This window comes from Triturus cristatus, chromosome 7, assembly GCF_964204655.1.
Source record: "Triturus cristatus chromosome 7, aTriCri1.1, whole genome shotgun sequence".
In the NCBI taxonomy this organism is placed as follows: domain Eukaryota; kingdom Metazoa; phylum Chordata; class Amphibia; order Caudata; family Salamandridae; genus Triturus; species Triturus cristatus.
In genome coordinates, this window is record NC_140590.1 from 1,040,504,898 (window position 1) to 1,040,522,199 (window position 17,302).

Below are 17,302 nucleotides of genomic sequence, written 5' to 3' on the forward strand. Positions count from 1 at the left end.
TGGCCCCGATAAGTGCCAGGGACCATCGTAGTCATAGTGGCGGGAACCCGCTACTTGCCAGTGATTGGAATGGTTCCCATGACGTGAAGCTGTTACATCCCAGGGGCGAGCGAAATGGTTTGGAATCCCTTTATAGAGGCCGGAAGGATAAAAAAAGGAGAGTCTCCTAGTTCCTATTTCCTCATTTACATTCGAGAACTCCCAGGAGCAAATATAATTTACCACACTGGGGTCCTCGAATGTGATCAAAATGCAGTCTCCTGGTATTGTTTTTCTGCTATTTCCCACCCAAGGGGTCCTACGTACCATCAGAATCCTACAAGTCCAATTTGCTGGTACAGGACGATTCATATTTAGCCAGTATTGGACCTTATTTTTCAAAGACCATGTAGGTTCTGCGTTTGGGTCATCTATTTTAGGGACACCTGTCATTACAACTACGAAAGGACTTGCTTCTGGAGGCAAATCCACAGCCAAACTAGTTTCAGGAGGTTTCCTTAGGTCACCTCTATTGGTATCAGGCGTCGCGATTTTTGGGGAGGGTTTTTTTTTTAAGGTCAAAGTTTTAGTGTTAGGCAACAATTTTTTAAGTCCCGATGTTATCGGGAGAGGGGTTTTTTCTATCAGGACATTGCCCTGGGGCGAAATTATCGTGGGATTTAGGGGAGATTCCACTACTCTATTGGTGTTTCGTACTTTAGATGATGGTAATTTAGATGTTACTTTTACAGGTAAAGTTTCTGGGGCTTTATTTTGTCTGTGTGCTGGCTTTTGAGGGGGCATCTTTGCTCCTTCTCTGCTTTGGTCCCCAGGAGCTTGCTTATGTTTCATAATATTAATCAGGTTCGATAGCTGGTGCTCTATCTGAGTTAGTCTTAGTTCAAGTGGAGCGAGGGAAGATTTTACGAGGGCTGTGATATTATTGATCAATTGTGAATTTTCAATATCATTTCTTATTTTGCTAGATGGTGGGTGCATTGAAGCTTCCTCACTAATTAGTTCTAAAGTATCGCGTGTAGACTGATTTATCATTATGGGATCAGTTAACTGTTCTACACTGGAAGGTACAATCTCTTCCCCACTACACTGATCAAAAGTTTCTCGGGCGCTAGTATTTTTTGAGTTGTTCTTTCGTTTCCGTATGGCGCCCTCCCTCCTCCCTCTTGATTGTCTCAGATCATCCGGTGTTAATTGGGGAATCATCTCTGGTGTCCTCTCTAGGTCTAGACTTAACTGAAAATCAGATAGTTGAGAGGCCGATAGGTCAACGTTGTTTGGCAAGCTACGCCTACCCTCACAAGGCGACCTACGCCCAGTGATACTAGAAGTTTCCGGGGTTTTCGCGTCCCTTAAGGTACCAATAGATGATCTCTTAGCCAAAGCTAGATCCAATGACACCCTGCCTTCTATTAAGCTAATACTTTGATCAATAAAAGTGTTGGCCTTGACTATAAAATCATCCATGGGGCCTGAGAGCTTGCCTCCACCCCCCATTACTTTAGTTTTAGTTTTTTTTCCTCTTGTTAGTACCATGTTTCCTAAACACCAGTAAAAATGGGTAGGAACTTCAGTGCACGTATTTATCGGAAATACTCAGTCTTTTAAAAACATAAATAAACGATAAAAATGGAATAAGATTACATGTAGTAATACGTACACAGTTCACAGAGAATTGAGAGCTTTAGGGGGATGGCCCGGTCCGGTCTCTTCCGTTCTCTAACGGCCTCAAACGGCCCGCTCTTTGCCCGGTCTTAGCCCCGTGCTAAGACCCGCGCGCGTCCCGCTAGCGCGTGTAAGAGGGAGTGCGATTTATAGGGCGAAGGGAGGCGTTGTTGGGGGAGGAGTTCGGGAAGAGGACCAGGTGCAGCTAATCAGCGTCACGCACAGCACCCTGGTCCTCGCAGTCCCGAATGCGCCGGGCACTCGCGGTGATCAGAGTGTCCAGGTACACCCCCTCGTTGAACTCGGAAATAATACAGCAAACCGGGCAGCGTGGAATGAAGGCACCGGTGACACTTTAGAGAGTAGGCAGCAGAGTCTCGATCCCTCGAGCGGCACCCGCGAAGCGGGGGCCGCGAGGCGCGGTGGCAAGTTTCAATTCAGCAAGTAGAATCCAGATAGTCCCAGGAATAGGAGTCGGCAGACAGCAATCCTTCAAGCGGAGCCCATAGAGCAAGAGCTACAGTGCTTGATAAAGGTGTTGGGGGAGGAGTTCGGGAAGAGGACCAGGTGCAGCTAATCAGCGTCACGCACAGCACCCTGGTCCTCGCAGTCCCGAATGCGCCGGGCACTCGCGGTGATCAGAGTGTCCAGGTACACCCCCTCGTTGAACTCGGAAATAATACAGCAAACCGGGCAGCGTGGAATGAAGGCACCGGTGACACTTTAGAGAGTAGGCAGCAGAGTCTCGATCCCTCGAGCGGCACCCGCGAAGCGGGGACCGCGAGGCGCGGTGGCAAGTTTCAATTCAGCAAGTAGAATCCAGATAGTCCCAGGAATAGGAGTCGGCAGACAGCAATCCTTCAAGCGGAGCCCATAGAGCAAGAGCTACAGTGCTTGATAAAGGTGTTGGGGGAGGAGTTCGGGAAGAGGACCAGGTGCAGCTAATCAGCGTCACGCACAGCACCCTGGTCCTCGCAGTCCCGAATGCGCCGGGCACTCGCGGTGATCAGAGTGTCCAGGTACACCCCCTCGTTGAACTCGGAAATAATACAGCAAACCGGGCAGCGTGGAATGAAGGCACCGGTGACACTTTAGAGAGTAGGCAGCAGAGTCTCGATCCCTCGAGCGGCTCCCGCGAAGCGGGGGCCGCGAGGCGCGGTGGCAAGTTTCAATTCAGCAAGTAGAATCCAGATAGTCCCAGGAATAGGAGTCGGCAGACAGCAATCCTTCAAGCGGAGCCCATAGAGCAAGAGCTACAGTGCTTGATAAAGGTGTTGGGGGAGGAGTTCGGGAAGAGGACCAGGTGCAGCTAATCAGCGTCACGCACAGCACCCTGGTCCTCGCAGTCCCGAATGCGCCGGGCACTCGCGGTGATCAGAGTGTCCAGGTACACCCCCTCGTTGAACTCGGAAATAATACAGCAAACCGGGCAGCGTGGAATGAAGGCACCGGTGACACTTTAGAGAGTAGGCAGCAGAGTCTCGATCCCTCGAGCGGCACCCGTGAAGCGGGGGCCGCGAGGCGCGGTGGCAAGTTTCAATTCAGCAAGTAGAATCCAGATAGTCCCAGGAATAGGAGTCGGCAGACAGCAATCCTTCAAGCGGAGCCCATAGAGCAAGAGCTACAGTGCTTGATAAAGGTGTTGGGGGAGGAGTTCGGGAAGAGGACCAGGTGCAGCTAATCAGCGTCACGCACAGCACCCTGGTCCTCGCAGTCCCGAATGCGCCGGGCACTCGCGGTGATCAGAGTGTCCAGGTACACCCCCTCGTTGAACTCGGAAATAATACAGCAAACCGGGCAGCGTGGAATGAAGGCACCGGTGACACTTTAGAGAGTAGGCAGCAGAGTCTCGATCCCTCGAGCGGCACCCACGAAGCGGGGGCCGCGAGGCGCGGTGGCAAGATTCAATTCAGCAAGTAGAATCCAGATAGTCCCAGGAATAGGAGTCGGCAGACAGCAATCCTTCAAGCGGAGCCCATAGAGCAAGAGCTACAGTGCTTGATAAAGGTGTTGGGGGAGGAGTTCGGGAAGAGGACCAGGTGCAGCTAATCAGCGTCACGCACAGCACCCTGGTCCTCGCAGTCCCGAATGCGCCGGGCACTCGCGGTGATCAGAGTGTCCAGGTACACCCCCTCGTTGAACTCGGAAATAATACAGCAAACCGGGCAGCGTGGAATGAAGGCACCGGTGACACTTTAGAGAGTAGGCAGCAGAGTCTCGATCCCTCGAGCGGCACCCGCGAAGCGGGGGCCGCGAGGCGCGGTGGCAAGTTTCAATTCAGCAAGTAGAATCCAGATAGTCCCAGGAATAGGAGTCGGCAGACAGCAATCCTTCAAGCGGAGCCCATAGAGCAAGAGCTACAGTGCTTGATAAAGGTGTTGGGGGAGGAGTTCGGGAAGAGGACCAGGTGCAGCTAATCAGCGTCACGCACAGCACCCTGGTACTCGCAGTCCCGAATGCGCCGGGCACTCGCGGTGATCAGAGTGTCCAGGTACACCCCCTCGTTGAACTCGGAAATAATACAGCAAACCGGGCAGCGTGGAATGAAGGCACCGGTGACACTTTAGAGAGTAGGCAGCAGAGTCTCGATCCCTCGAGCGGCACCCGCGAAGCGTGGGCCGCGAGGCGCGGTGGCAAGTTTCAATTCAGCAAGTAGAATCCAGATAGTCCCAGGAATAGGAGTCGGCAGACAGCAATCCTTCAAGCAACGTTTTGCAACCAGATTATGATCACGCAATATTAATACATTCCTTTGCAAATCACTTTTTGGAATGGATGCCCTAAACACACCCCTTCCAAATTCAAATTCAAAATTCAAAACCCATTTTGCTGTTACTGAATCAAAATGTTGGTTTTGTACATACCCAAAAGTTATTTTGCGAAATGTTGGTTTTGTACATACCCAAAAGTTATTTTACGATTTTCAAAGCCCCAATTTTACAAAATGAAGCCTTTCTGACTGCAAACTAGCTTAGTACCATCTGGCCCATAGTTCCTTCTATTCAATGGCCAGCTAAAGTCTGCAGCCCATGCTCTAATCATTTATAGAATTGATGACGTAAATATCATCCTACTGGCAGTGGCGTAGCTAGACCTTTTGCTGCCCGTGACGATTCCTGCGTTTGCCTTCCCGCAACGGCTGCAGGTAAGGGCGGGGGCAGCAAGGCCGCTGCCCCCAAAACTCATGCCGCCCCGGGTGGAACCCCCCTTGCTACGCCACTGCCTACTGGGCCTCCCAGCAAAAACCCTTTTACCCCTAAAGGCTGTGCTCCATTCTACCGGCTATTTAATCGCTGAGAAAAAGCACTCCAGTTCTGAGCCATTTTCACTGATTACCTTAGAAGTTCAGCTAAAATTCAAGTTCTGCTGTCTCACACACAAAGCCCCCCACAGGGGAAGCCTTGCTATTTTTTTTTAACAATTTGGATAGATCACGACTTTCCAGAAACTAAACTTTCTTCTTTAAGAATCGCTGGACTTCTCAAGTTCTAAAGCAATCCTTTTCTGTCTCTGCCACTCGGAATGATCTCCCTTCACATTTAAGATCAGCAGATCATTATTTCATTCCAAAAAGGGCAAAAAGGTCTCTTTTCAGCAGCATCCTTGACGATCTATGCCCCAAGACAAACCCTTGGCAGTAGGTGTGGTTTGTTGCCATGGTCCTTTTACTTCTTATTCATTACTATTTCTCCTTACCTCAAATTCACTGTTAAGAAGATAGGTATATTCTGTTCCTTTCATTCATAAGACCTCCCTCTCCTTGCCACCCAATCTTTTACAATGTCGTTACCTACTGGACGACGGCCAGTTCTTTTCTCGCTGTTGAAGTAATGTTTTTGCATTTTGTTGAACTATGTCTCAGTCAGTGTCACGTAAAGTGCTCTATTTCCGTTTGATGCCGCCGCGGTGTTTACAAATCATAATAACTAAATAAATAAAACATCAGGTGCCCTTGACTTTCGATGTTCATGAATTTCCATTGGACATCTTTTGCCATGGAATCTGGCATCACTATTTATCGTGAGGGCATCTCATAATTTATAGGGCAGCTTTTTACAGAGGAATGTGTATCCAAAGTCCTTGAAAGACAGAACATCAAAAATGTGAAGGCGTAATCCTCTTGTTCCTCTTGTTTATGTACAAAATTAAATGACCTTACAGAAAATGTAGATACTTATTTCCTGTGTTCACTATCCTTGTCTGACTCATGGCTTTTTATTGGATTGCGTGTCGAAATTAAATGTACGGACAAGAGGCATTACACTACTTCTTAATGACTGCATAAATGATCAAGGCGAGTCTACAAATTCCACACAAGCTGATAATGCACTTAATGTGCAAAAAATATAGGGGCATACCATCAAGAAAATTATCGCCGCTTTATCGTCCGTTTTCGGCCGGAAAGCGGCGATAATTGTATGGCATTATTAGCAAGGTCACGCTATCGCGTGAATCCTTGCCTCAGCGCCCTTTCCCTTAACGCCCAGCTTTGCATCTCTTATGAGATGCAAAGTTGGCGTTCCTCCCCAAAATAACGGGAGAAATGTCGCTAACCGATATTTCTCCTATTTACAAGCTGCACGCTAAAGAGCATAGCGATAAGAAAAGTAAGTCAACCTGAAAGCAGGCGTAAGGAAAGTAGCGATAGTTAGCGCTACTTTACTTACGCCTGCTTTCAGGTTGACTTAGCGATACCAAAGGGGATTATGGACGGAGCGTTTGAGCAAATCAAACACTCACCCCCAGTCAACTGATCTGAGTTTAATCCATCATCATTCACTTTGTTCGCCCTAAATTGGCAGGGTATGCCCAGACGTGGGTCCCTTGCTCACTTTGCCACTGGATTCAAGATAGCCTGGCTGATGAGGGTTATGAACCCGAAAACGGTCCTAGGATGCTTGTTTCCGGTCCAGGAAAGACATGGCTTGGCAGTTTGGGCTGAACTGTTCTCATGAGGCACAGGGTCAGACTGATTTGTATATGGCCATGTCTGAACTGGGGTGGTGGAGTGAGCTAAAGAATGATGATGGATTAAACCCAGATCAGTTGACTGGGGTGAGTGTTTGATTTCCTCAAATGCTCCGTCCATCATCCCCTTTGGTATCACTTTGTTCGCCCTAAGTTGGCAGGGTATGCCCAGACGTGGGTCCCTTGCTCACTTTGCCACTGGATTCAAGATAGCCTGGCTGATGAGGGTTATGAACCCAAAACTGGTCCCAGGATGCTTGTTTCCAGTCCAGGGAAGACATGGCTTGGCAGTTCGGGCTGAACTGTTCCCATGAGGCACAGGGTCAGACTGATTTGCATATGGCCATGTCTGAACTGGGGTGGTGGAGTGAGCTAAAGAATGATGATGGATTAAACCCAGATACGTTGACTGGGGGTGAGTGTTTGATTTGCTCAAACACTCCGTCCATCATCCATTTTGGTATCGCTTTGTTCACCCTAAGTTGGCAGGGTATGCCCAGACGTGGGTCCCTTGCTCACTTTGCCACTGGATTCAAGATAGCCTGGCTGATGAGGGTTATGAACCCGAAACCGGTCCCAGGATGCTTGTTTCCGGTCCAGGGAAGACATGGCTTGGCAGTTTGGGCTGAACTGTTCCCATGAGGCACAGGGTCAGACTGATTTGCATATGGCCATGTCTGAACTGGGGTGGTGTAGTGAGCTAAAGAATGATGATGGATTAAACCCAGATCAGTTGACTGGGGGTGAGTGTTTGATTTCCTCAAACTCTCCGTCCATCATCCCCTTTGGTATCACTTTGTTCGCCCTAAGTTGGCAGGGTATGCCCAGACGTGGGTCCCTTGCTCACTTTGCCACTGGATTCAAGATAGCCTGTCTGATGAGGGTTATGAACCCAAAACTGGTCCCAGGATGCTTGTTTCCAGTCCAGGGAAGACATGGCTTGGCAGTTCGGGCTGAACTGTTCCCATGAGGCACAGGGTCCGACTGATTTGCATATGGCCATGTCTGAACTGGGGTGGTGGAGTGAGCTAAAGAATGATGATGGATTAAACCCAGATCAGTTGACTGGGGGTGAGTGTTTGATTTGCTCAAACGCTCCGTCCATCATCCCCTTTGGTATCGCTTTGTTCGCTCTAAGTTGGCAGGGCATGCCCAGACGTGGGTCCCTTGCTCACTTTGCCACTGGATTCAAGATAGCCTGGGTGATGAGGGTTATGAACCCGAAACCGGTCCCAGGATGCTTGTTTCCCGTCCAGGGAAGACATGGCTTGGCAGTTCGGGCTGAACTGTTCCCATGAGGCACAGGGTCAGACTGCTTTGCATATGGCCATGTCTGAACTGGGGTGGTGGAGTGAGCTAAAGAATGATGATGGATTAAATCCAGATCAGTTGACTGGGGGTGAGTGTTTGATTTTCTCAAACGCTCCGTCCATCATCCCCTTTGGTATCGCTTTGTTCGCCCTAAGTTGGCAGGGCATGCCCAGACGTGGGTCCCTTGCTCACTTTGCCACTGGATTCAAGATAGCCTGGCTGATGAGGGTTATGAACCCGAAGCCGGTCCCAGGATGCTTGTTTCCGGTCCAGGGAAGACATGGCTTGGCAGTTCGGGCTGAACTGTTCCCGTGAGGCACAGGGTCAGACTGATTTGCATATGGCCATGTCTGAACTGGGGTGGTGGAGTGAGCTAAAGAATGATGATGGATTAAACCCAGATACGTTGACTGGGGGTGAGTGTTTGATTTGCTCAAACGCTCCGTCCATCATCCATTTTGGTATCGCTTTGTTCACCCTAAGTTGGCAGGGTATGCCCACATGTGGGTCCCTTGCTCACTTTGCCACTGGATTCAAGATAACCTGGCTGATGAGGGTTATGAACCCGAAACCGGTCCTTGAATGCTTGTTTTTGGTCCAGGGAAGACTTGGCTTGGCAGTTCGGGCTGAACTTTTCCTATGAGGCACAGGGTCAGACTGATTTGCATATGGCCATATCTGAACTGGGGTGGTGGAGTGAGCTAAAGAATGATGATGGATTAAACCCAGATCAGTTGACTGGGGGTGAGTGTTTGATTTGCTCAAATGCTCCGTCCATCAGGCAGGGGGGGCCTCTCACGTTGTTCGTAGTTTGTTGCAGGCACCGACGGTGGCGCCGATCAGAATGATAGCAGAGTCTAGGTCCAGGAGAGACTGCGGCCCAATGGTGAGGGCTCCTCGGCAAGTGGATTCTGCAGAACTGATTGCGTGCCTTAATAGGTGTATGGTTGGGGGCCAGTGCCCGGACGTGTTGCTGATTCACCTGGGGGAGAACGATCTGGTCGGTGTAAAAGGCGTGGTATTGATGAGGGCCATGCCAGTGGGACATGCAAATCTTTTCAGCTGCAGCAGGCGGCGCAGGATGTGGACTTTATTGGCAGGGCAGGTGGTGTGCTGAGCAGTGGCCACAGCAGTGGAAAGATGGTGGGAGGAGTATAGCTTTCCTGGAGCTTTTCCCGCTACTAGTGGCATTGACACTGTGGGGCGAAGAGTTGGCACATAAGAAAGTCTTGTTTCGGGTGGACAACATGGAGGTGGTGGAGGTCATTAACAGACAGTCCGCTAGAGATGAACAAATTCTGAAGTTGCTGCGGGTTTTTGTTCTTGATTGCCTCAGAAATGACATTGCTTTTAGGGACTTGCATATACCAGGTGTGGATGCTTTGTCTCGTTCACAGTGGGGGAGATTCCGTGGGCTCGCCAAGGAGGCATACAGGATACCGACCCCAATGCCGGAACATCTTTGGTATGTAGGCGACATAGGGTGCTACAGCTGGTGTTAGGATCCCTGTCGGTTTCGACATGGGCTGCATACAACCTGGCTTGGAGGGATTTCTTGGCATCTGGGGCTTGCAGGCGGGCCGAGGTCTGACGTCGGGCAGAAGATGTTATTCAGTTCATTTTGGTACTCATGGAAAGAGGTCTGACGAAGGTTACCATTGCGGGCAAGTTGGCAGGTATTGCTTTCATGGGGAAACTTCTTTGGGGTTATGCTCTGTCAGCAGGGGAAGTGGGAAGGAGGATGTTGGAAGGTTGGGCTAGGGAGAGGGGGGAGAGGGCGGCACGTACCTCCCTCACCTGGCAGAAGCTATATTGTATATTGGAGGAGTTGTCGGCAGTTTGCACAGATGATTTTGAGGCCTGTCTATTCTCAACCCTTATGGTGTGGATGTTCTTCAGGCGTTCCGGGTGTCTGAACTTCTGGGCAACAGGCTAAAACGGGGTGTGCGCTGGGAGGATGTGTCCATCGGGGAGGAAGGGATTCATATTTGGTTAGCCAGCTCTAAAACGGACCAGAGGGGTTTGGGAAAGGGAGTGCGGTTGGAGGCGGCTGTGCCTGCCGCAACATGCCCCCTTAACTGGGAGTGCCGATGGTGTGCAATTTCGCAGGGTGTGGGGTCAGAGGTGGTTTTTCAGCATGCTAATGGGAAGAAGGTAATAGATTACCAGCTGTGGATGGTGTTGCGGAAGGCTTTGTTCAGTATGGGGTTGGACGGGGCAGGGTATGGGACGCACTCCTTCAGGATTGGGGCGGTGACGGAGGCCCATAACAGGGGCTGGTCACGAGGGGAGATAATGAGGTTGGGGCGCTGGTCATCTGATTGCTATCAGCGCTATGTAAGGCAGAATGCGGAGGAGGCGCATGCGTCATCCTCTTTGGTTTGAGTCTCACTTTTCCTTTCTCGTTACAGTTTCTGTGGCGGGGCCCCAGGCATCGGAGCTGACCATTTGTATTGTTGGGAATTCATTTGTAAAATGGGCACAGTTTCAGGCATGCAGCTGTTACTTTGGTGAAATGTTGGGTTTTAATGGACAGAAGTTTAGAGTTGTTTGGAAGGGTTTGGGGTGGGATGTTGTGGAAAGAACTGATTCCGTGCCTTAATAGGTGTATGGTTGGGGGCCAGTGCCCGGACGTGTTGCTGATTCACCTGGGGGAGAACGATCTGGTCGGTGTAAAAGGCGTGGTATTGATGAGGGCCATGAAGAAGGACTTAGCGAGATTGAAGGAGCAATGGGCTGGGTGCCATGTTTTGTGGACAGAGTTGGTTCCGCGCAGAGTGTGGAGAGGTGCTTTGAACCCGAGAGCGATTGACAGGGCACGTAGGAAGATGAACTCAGTAATTTCTCTGTTTTGCCGTCACCTTGGTTTTGGACGAGTGGTGCATAGGGAGCTTCATTTGAAGCGGTTGAATTTTTTAGAGACGACGGGGTGCATTTGTCCAGGATGGGCATGGACCTTTACCTGCTTGAGATTACGGAGGTGTTGGCAAGATGTTTGCAAGGATAGGTGCGGTTCAGGTAGGGGAATAGCAGCTCGTCTAGTTGGGGGGAGCAGAAAGGGGGGGTGTAGTCTGCGTCCCCCCCTCCTTTCTGGGTGGCGGGGGTTATTCGAGGTTTGCCAGGTTTAAAAGAGGTTTTTGGTTATGGTTGGAGTTGGAGTATCGACAGGGAATGGGTAGGCAAGTTGTGTTATATATAGGTTACTCAAGTTTGGGGTTTGCCAAGGGTAAAGAGGCAGGCAGGGGAAGTTGTTTAACGGAAGGTTGGTTTTTGGGGGTTATATAATTTTTGTAGCATTGATGTGTATTGTAATGTTGTAATGTGCAGATGGGGGGCGGGATAAAGAACATTTTAGGGGCGGGGCCGGGCCAGGGGTTAGGTATATGGTTGGTTAGTGAGGTTTAGTTTTGTAAGGCGTTTGCTGAGGAACTTTTATGTTATGTGCACCTGTTTCAATAAGGTGGCCTTTTTCATACATTTTCTGGGTCTGTGGTCTGCTCCCTCCCCCCACCCCTCCCTCCCAACACCAGGCTGCGCATATTTATCGTAGTTCGGCATTGGCAGCAAGCGCTTCCGTCTTCCAGCAGAGGGCGCCATCCTTTTCTGAAAGTTTATTTGACCCCTTCCCTTGACAGGTGTGGCACTGTAGGTGTACGAGAACCCAGAGTTTTTTTTTTTTTTCAAAGATGTTTTTTATTGATAAACAAACAAAAAAGGAAAAAACAGACTACAGTCCCGCACAACTTCCCTCGCAGGGGGTACGCCAAATAAGAGGGGAGGCCATAGAGAGTAGGGAGTGTCCAGTCCTCCGGCCCGCCAAGCAGCAAGCCACAAAAATACAGAGGGTCTAAATCTGAGCCATAAATACAAAGCTAGTGGAGGAGCCCAGCTCCCGCTCATCGTTAAGGCTCGGCAGAGATCAAGCTATTGGGGTCGGTCACTCCAATCCTAGCATGATCAGGCTCCCCCCTTCGTCGTCCAGGGGTGCCACAATGAACTAAAACAAAAAACAAACCCCCCCCACCCCTCAACTACCCCCAACCTCCCCACCCATCCCCCAGTGGTGGTAGCTCTCAGTCATACCTACTAGGATCCTCTGCCAACACTCATACCTGAAACAAATGGAGGGCGCGAATCGAGGGTGGACATACCGCTGCCGGTAAACCCTTGGAAAGAAAGCGAACCAATGGTCCCCAACGAAAAATGAAATTCTTAAAGTTCCCCAAAAATATGTCTGCCATCCGTTCCATGCTCAACAACTTCCACAATCGCGCATACCACAAAGAGATCGCCGGGGCCTCCCTTTGCTTCCAGGCCACCGCCAGGGTTAGCTTGGCCGCCCCCACACATAGCCAGAGGATCTGTTTGTTCGCTCGCGTCTGATGTTCGAAGAGTGGATCCCAAAGGCCCAGCAACACGTGAGTCAAGGAGTCCACTATCGGGTACCCCTGGATCTCCTTAATGTGGGACAAGATCTCTTCCCAGTAGGGGCGGATGATCGGGCAGTCCCACCAGATATGGCGAAAGTCCCCCAATAGACCACAGCCCCTCCAACACCTGTCGGAAGAGTTAGGGAAGATGCGGTGTAACTTGGCGGGGGTGAGGTACCAGTGCAACATTTGAGTGTGGCGGAACTGTTCCGACCGGGGGACCCCATAATCTCGCCCACAACGTTAGCGGGGCCGAAGCATGAAACAAATGCGTGAGAGCGAGGCAGCCACCTTCTCTCCAGACATCAAAAGGTCCCTCCCGCAGTGCAGGCAGGAAGGCCGGGTTGAAGTGTAGAGGAGTAAAGGGCGACGGGAACGTAGTCCACCGCTCATCTCCAGAAACGGAATCCCAAACCTTAAGGGTGGTACCAGTAGGCGTGCTGATATACGCATTCCTGGGCCTATCCCCCTTGGGCTTCCACACCAAGTCCCATATCGTGTGCCCCGCCACACTTCTATCCATGTGCAGCCAGTGTTTCTTCGAGAGGGGTTGGGTCCACTCCACCAATATCCTCAGCTGCGCTGCCTTGTAATAGAGGTGCAGGTCCGGAAGGCCCAATCCACCCTCCCCCCGGGGGCGCCGGAGAGCGGCAAAGGAAAATCTAGCCCGTCCCCCTTGCCAAACGAAATGGAGCATAAGAGTCTTTATGCGGTGAAAGAAATCACTGTCTAAGACGATAGGGAGAGCCTGGAATAAATATAAAAGCTTCGGGAGAAGCATCATTTTAATCGCATGGATCCTCCACAACCAGGAGATAAATAACGGCTTCCAGCGATTCAAATCAGCCCAGATTGTAGCCAGTAGAGGGGGGAAAATGGCCGAATATAGTTTCCCCACCGTGGGGGTCAAGCGGACCCCTAAATACAGTAAAGAGGAATGGGTCCACGGCAGGGGCGAAAGCGGTCGGATGCGGTCCACCTCCGCCGAGGAAAGCGTGAGGTTAAGAATGTAAGATTTGTCGTAGTTCACCTTGAACCCTGCTACCGCCTCGAAACACACCAGAGCCGTCTGCACATGGGGAAGGGAGTGCGCAGGGTCTGCAAGAGAGAGCAAAACATCGTCCGCAAACAGGGAGATCTTGTGTTGTTCGCCCCTGAAGGGCAGTCCTCGTATGTCTGGGTGCTCCCGTATCGCCAACACCAGGGGTTCAATACTCAACGCAAATAACAAGGGGGAGAGGGGACACCCCTGCCGCGTGCCCCGCGAGTGCGAAAAGAAAGGCGATAAATAGCCGTTGACCGTGACTCTGGAGCGGGGGTCGCTATAATTGGCCTTGAGCATGGTCAAAAATCTGTCCGAGAATCCAAATGCTTCTAAGGTTCGGAATAGAAACTGCCAGTCCACCCAGTCAAATGCCTTCTCGGCGTCCAGGCCAATCAATACCGCCGAAATGTTAAAGCGGTTGGCCTTCTCGATGAGGTGGGTCACCCTCCTAGTGTTATCATGGGTTTGACGCCCCTTGATAAAACCCGATTGATCAGGGTGGATAAGAGCCGGCAGCAGGTCCTGAAAGCGAGTCGCAAGAATGGATGAGTAAAGTTTGGCGTCGATGTTAAGCAGGGCTATCGGCCGGTACGACGAACACGCAGATGGGTCCTTACCAGGCTTGGGGATAACCGAAATGACCGCCTCCGCCATGGAGGCCGAAGAAGCCCCCGAGTCAGCCATAGCATTGAACAGTCGGACAAAGAAGCCACTAATGTCTGCAGCAAAGGATTGGTAGAAGAGGGCCGTGAACCCGTCTGCACCAGGCACCTTATGGGGTTTCAAGGACCTGATGGCACCCAGCACCTCCTCCCTAGATATGGGGGCGGAAAGCAGGTCATTCCATTCGTTAGTGACACGAGGGAGCGGGAGCGCGCTCAGATAGTCCTTTTGGGCGACGAGGTCCAGGGTGTCTCCCGAGTACAACGTCGCGTAAAACTCCCCGAAGGGTGCAGCTTTGGCAGCATCACAATGCCGCACCAAACCGGTTGCATCTCGAACGCCCCCTATGTAATCCCTCTCTCGTTTATAGCGAAGTTGGCGGGCCAAATGCCTTCCTACCTTGTTCCCCTGAGAATAGGAGAGATGGCGGAGCTTCAGGAGGGTGAACTCTGCCCTGTTGTTGTAGTGAGCCCGGAGTTTGCCCCTAAGGGCAGTCAGCGGCCGCAGCGTTTGCCTGGAAGGTTTGGCCTTATGTGCTTGCTCCAGCGCAGAAAGTTCCAACTCCAGCGCCTCCCGTTCCGTCCTCCTCAGTCTATTGAGAGCCGCGTTAAGGGCCAAGCAGCTACCCCTTACGGACGCCTTAAAGGCATCCCAGGTAGTGAAAACCGAGGAGTCCTGCACAGGGTTGAGCTCGAAGAAGTCCTGAATCACCTTAAGGAGCACCTTGCATGAGGGCTCGTCCCTCACCAGGGAAGCCGGGAAGTACCACCTGCGCGGGGCATTCCCCTCCGGCGTCCACTGAAGGCCCAGCGCAAACAGGCTATGGTCAGAGAGAGATAGAGGAAAGATCTTGGCCTCTCTCAATGACCCCCGGAGGGATTGACTATAAAAGATATGATCTAAGCGGGAATAAGAATGGTGCACATGAGAGAAGAAAGTGTAGTCCTGAGAGAGGGGATGCAGAGAGCGCCACCCATCTAACAGGCCCAGTTCTTCAAACCTCCGGCACGTCTCGTCGGAGAAGAGACCGGCCTCTGCTCTCTGCTGGTGAGAGCTATCTAAGTCCTTATCCCATATCAGATTGAAATCTCCCAACACAAAGAGTGCCCCCTCCACAAAGTCCTCCACAGTTGGCAGCAGATCCAGGAGGAACCTATTTTGACCCACATTGGGGGCATATATCACAAGGAACGAGCAAGTCTTACCGAGTAGCACCCCCTTGACAATAAGCCACCTACCCTCCCTGTCACCCCGGACCCCCAGAGGCTGAAAGTGAAGCGTCGAACGGAACAATAGGGCCACTCCCCTATGCTTTGAAGCCGCCGAGGATCTATAGATAAGGGGGAATTGCCTATGTTTCAAACGGGACTCATCCTTCCGGGCCAAGTGGGTCTCCTGGAGGCCAACCACATCAAGGTGGTAATCTAGGATGTACTTCCAGACCTTTTGGTGTTTCTGGGGAGAGTGAAGCCCCTTCGCTTTCCAAGTTCCTAGGGTGACAGGCATTTTGCACACATCATGTCCCCCAGCTCCTCCCGGCCCTCCCCATATAAATTGCAGCTCCGTCTCCCGATCCCTACCGCATCCACAAAAGCCTCCTCTAACGCAGGCCAGTAGCACACCCCAGGGCTGTAACCCCCGGACCATCCAGTACAGGGACCTCGGACCATGCCCCCAGCCGTCTCACAGCCTAGTCGTCCCGCCACACACCAGCATCCCCTCATCTCGCCACGTTGCCCAAAGTAGAAGCCCCCTCCGAGCAGATCACGAATCCCAACCCGCGCCGCTAGACATCCCACATCCACCCTCCCCAGCCACCCCCGTAGTCCCTTCGCAAGTCGCGCCGCACATACAACACTCCCAGGCACCATCTGGCTACCACCACTGCCCCCTCCCCATCCCACCCCCACCCAACCCCCCACGTCGCCCCTTCCCTCCCCCAATACCACCCCCACACAGATCCAATAAAAAACAAAAGACAAGTGATAAAAGAACAAACAAACCCCAAGGAGAGAAACACAATAGAACAAATATGTCCACAGAGAGGCCTGATGGTGAGTCCCTCAGAGAGCGGGGTCCCAGGTAGCAGTCAGTGTCCTATTCGCTCTCCGGCCTGGGGCGTCTTCCCCAAAAGTACATAATTACCCACGGTACCTGAATGGAGGGGGTTGTCCCCCCGACGCCCAACAGCCTTCCCTCCACGCTCAGGCCGCTGACGAGCTGTCCTGAGGGGGCGTCACCGTCACATTCACCACAGAGGCCACTGCCCCATTCTGTTCATGCTGGCTGGCCGCGGGATCCGGCCTATTCTGCTCTGCAGGGCGCCCCATTCTGCGCCAGGAGGGAGAGCGCCGCCGTTGCCGCGATGGCGAGCATCCAGCCCTCGGGGAAGGGGCAACGTCGTCCAGCCCAAGGAGGTCCATAGCCGCCTGAAGGGAACGACGTTGGACCAGTCTATTCTGCCACCTGAAGATGAGGCGAAAGGGGTGGCCCCAGGAGTACGACACATTACGGTCACGCAGGAAGCTCGTCACTGGCTTAAAGGCGCGCCTCTTCTGTAGTGTTGACGCCGCCAGATCTTGGAAAAGTTGGGGATGATGATCCCTGAATAGCAAATTTGGAATACCTCTCGCCTTCCGAAGGATACGCTCCTTGAGCTGAAAATCATTGATGCAGACCAGTATGTCCGGAGGAGGAGCCCCCGCACCTCTCGGCAGTTCCACTCTATGGACCCTGTCCATCCTGACCTCATGTAAATCATCTTCGCCAAGGATCTGCAGAAAAAGAGCTTCCACATAGCCTTGCAGGTCTCCCGCCTCTCCGTCCCAGGGCACCGCGCGAATGCGGATGTTGTTCCGGCGAGACCGATTTTCTAGGTCCTCCGCATGGGCCTGGAGATTTAGGTTCTGCTCCGTCAGTCGAAGCACATCTTGTTGGAGCTGATGCACGTCGCCCGCCAGACCCAGATCATGCTCCTCCAGCGTCGCCACCCGCTCGCCGATGCCATCCACCTCCCTCCTCACCTCTCTGAGATCCATGGCGAGTTGGGAGCGGAGCTCCGAGATGTCCTCTTTGATGGCAGAGAAGAGTTCCAACATAAAGGCCTTGGTGGCCGGCACCTCGTCAAACCCCTGCCGGGGGGAAGCACTGATACCCGGGGGCGTCGTCGGCCGCGTACCCCTCGGCGGCCCCTCCCTGCCCTGCTTTTCCTTGTGGGGCTTGT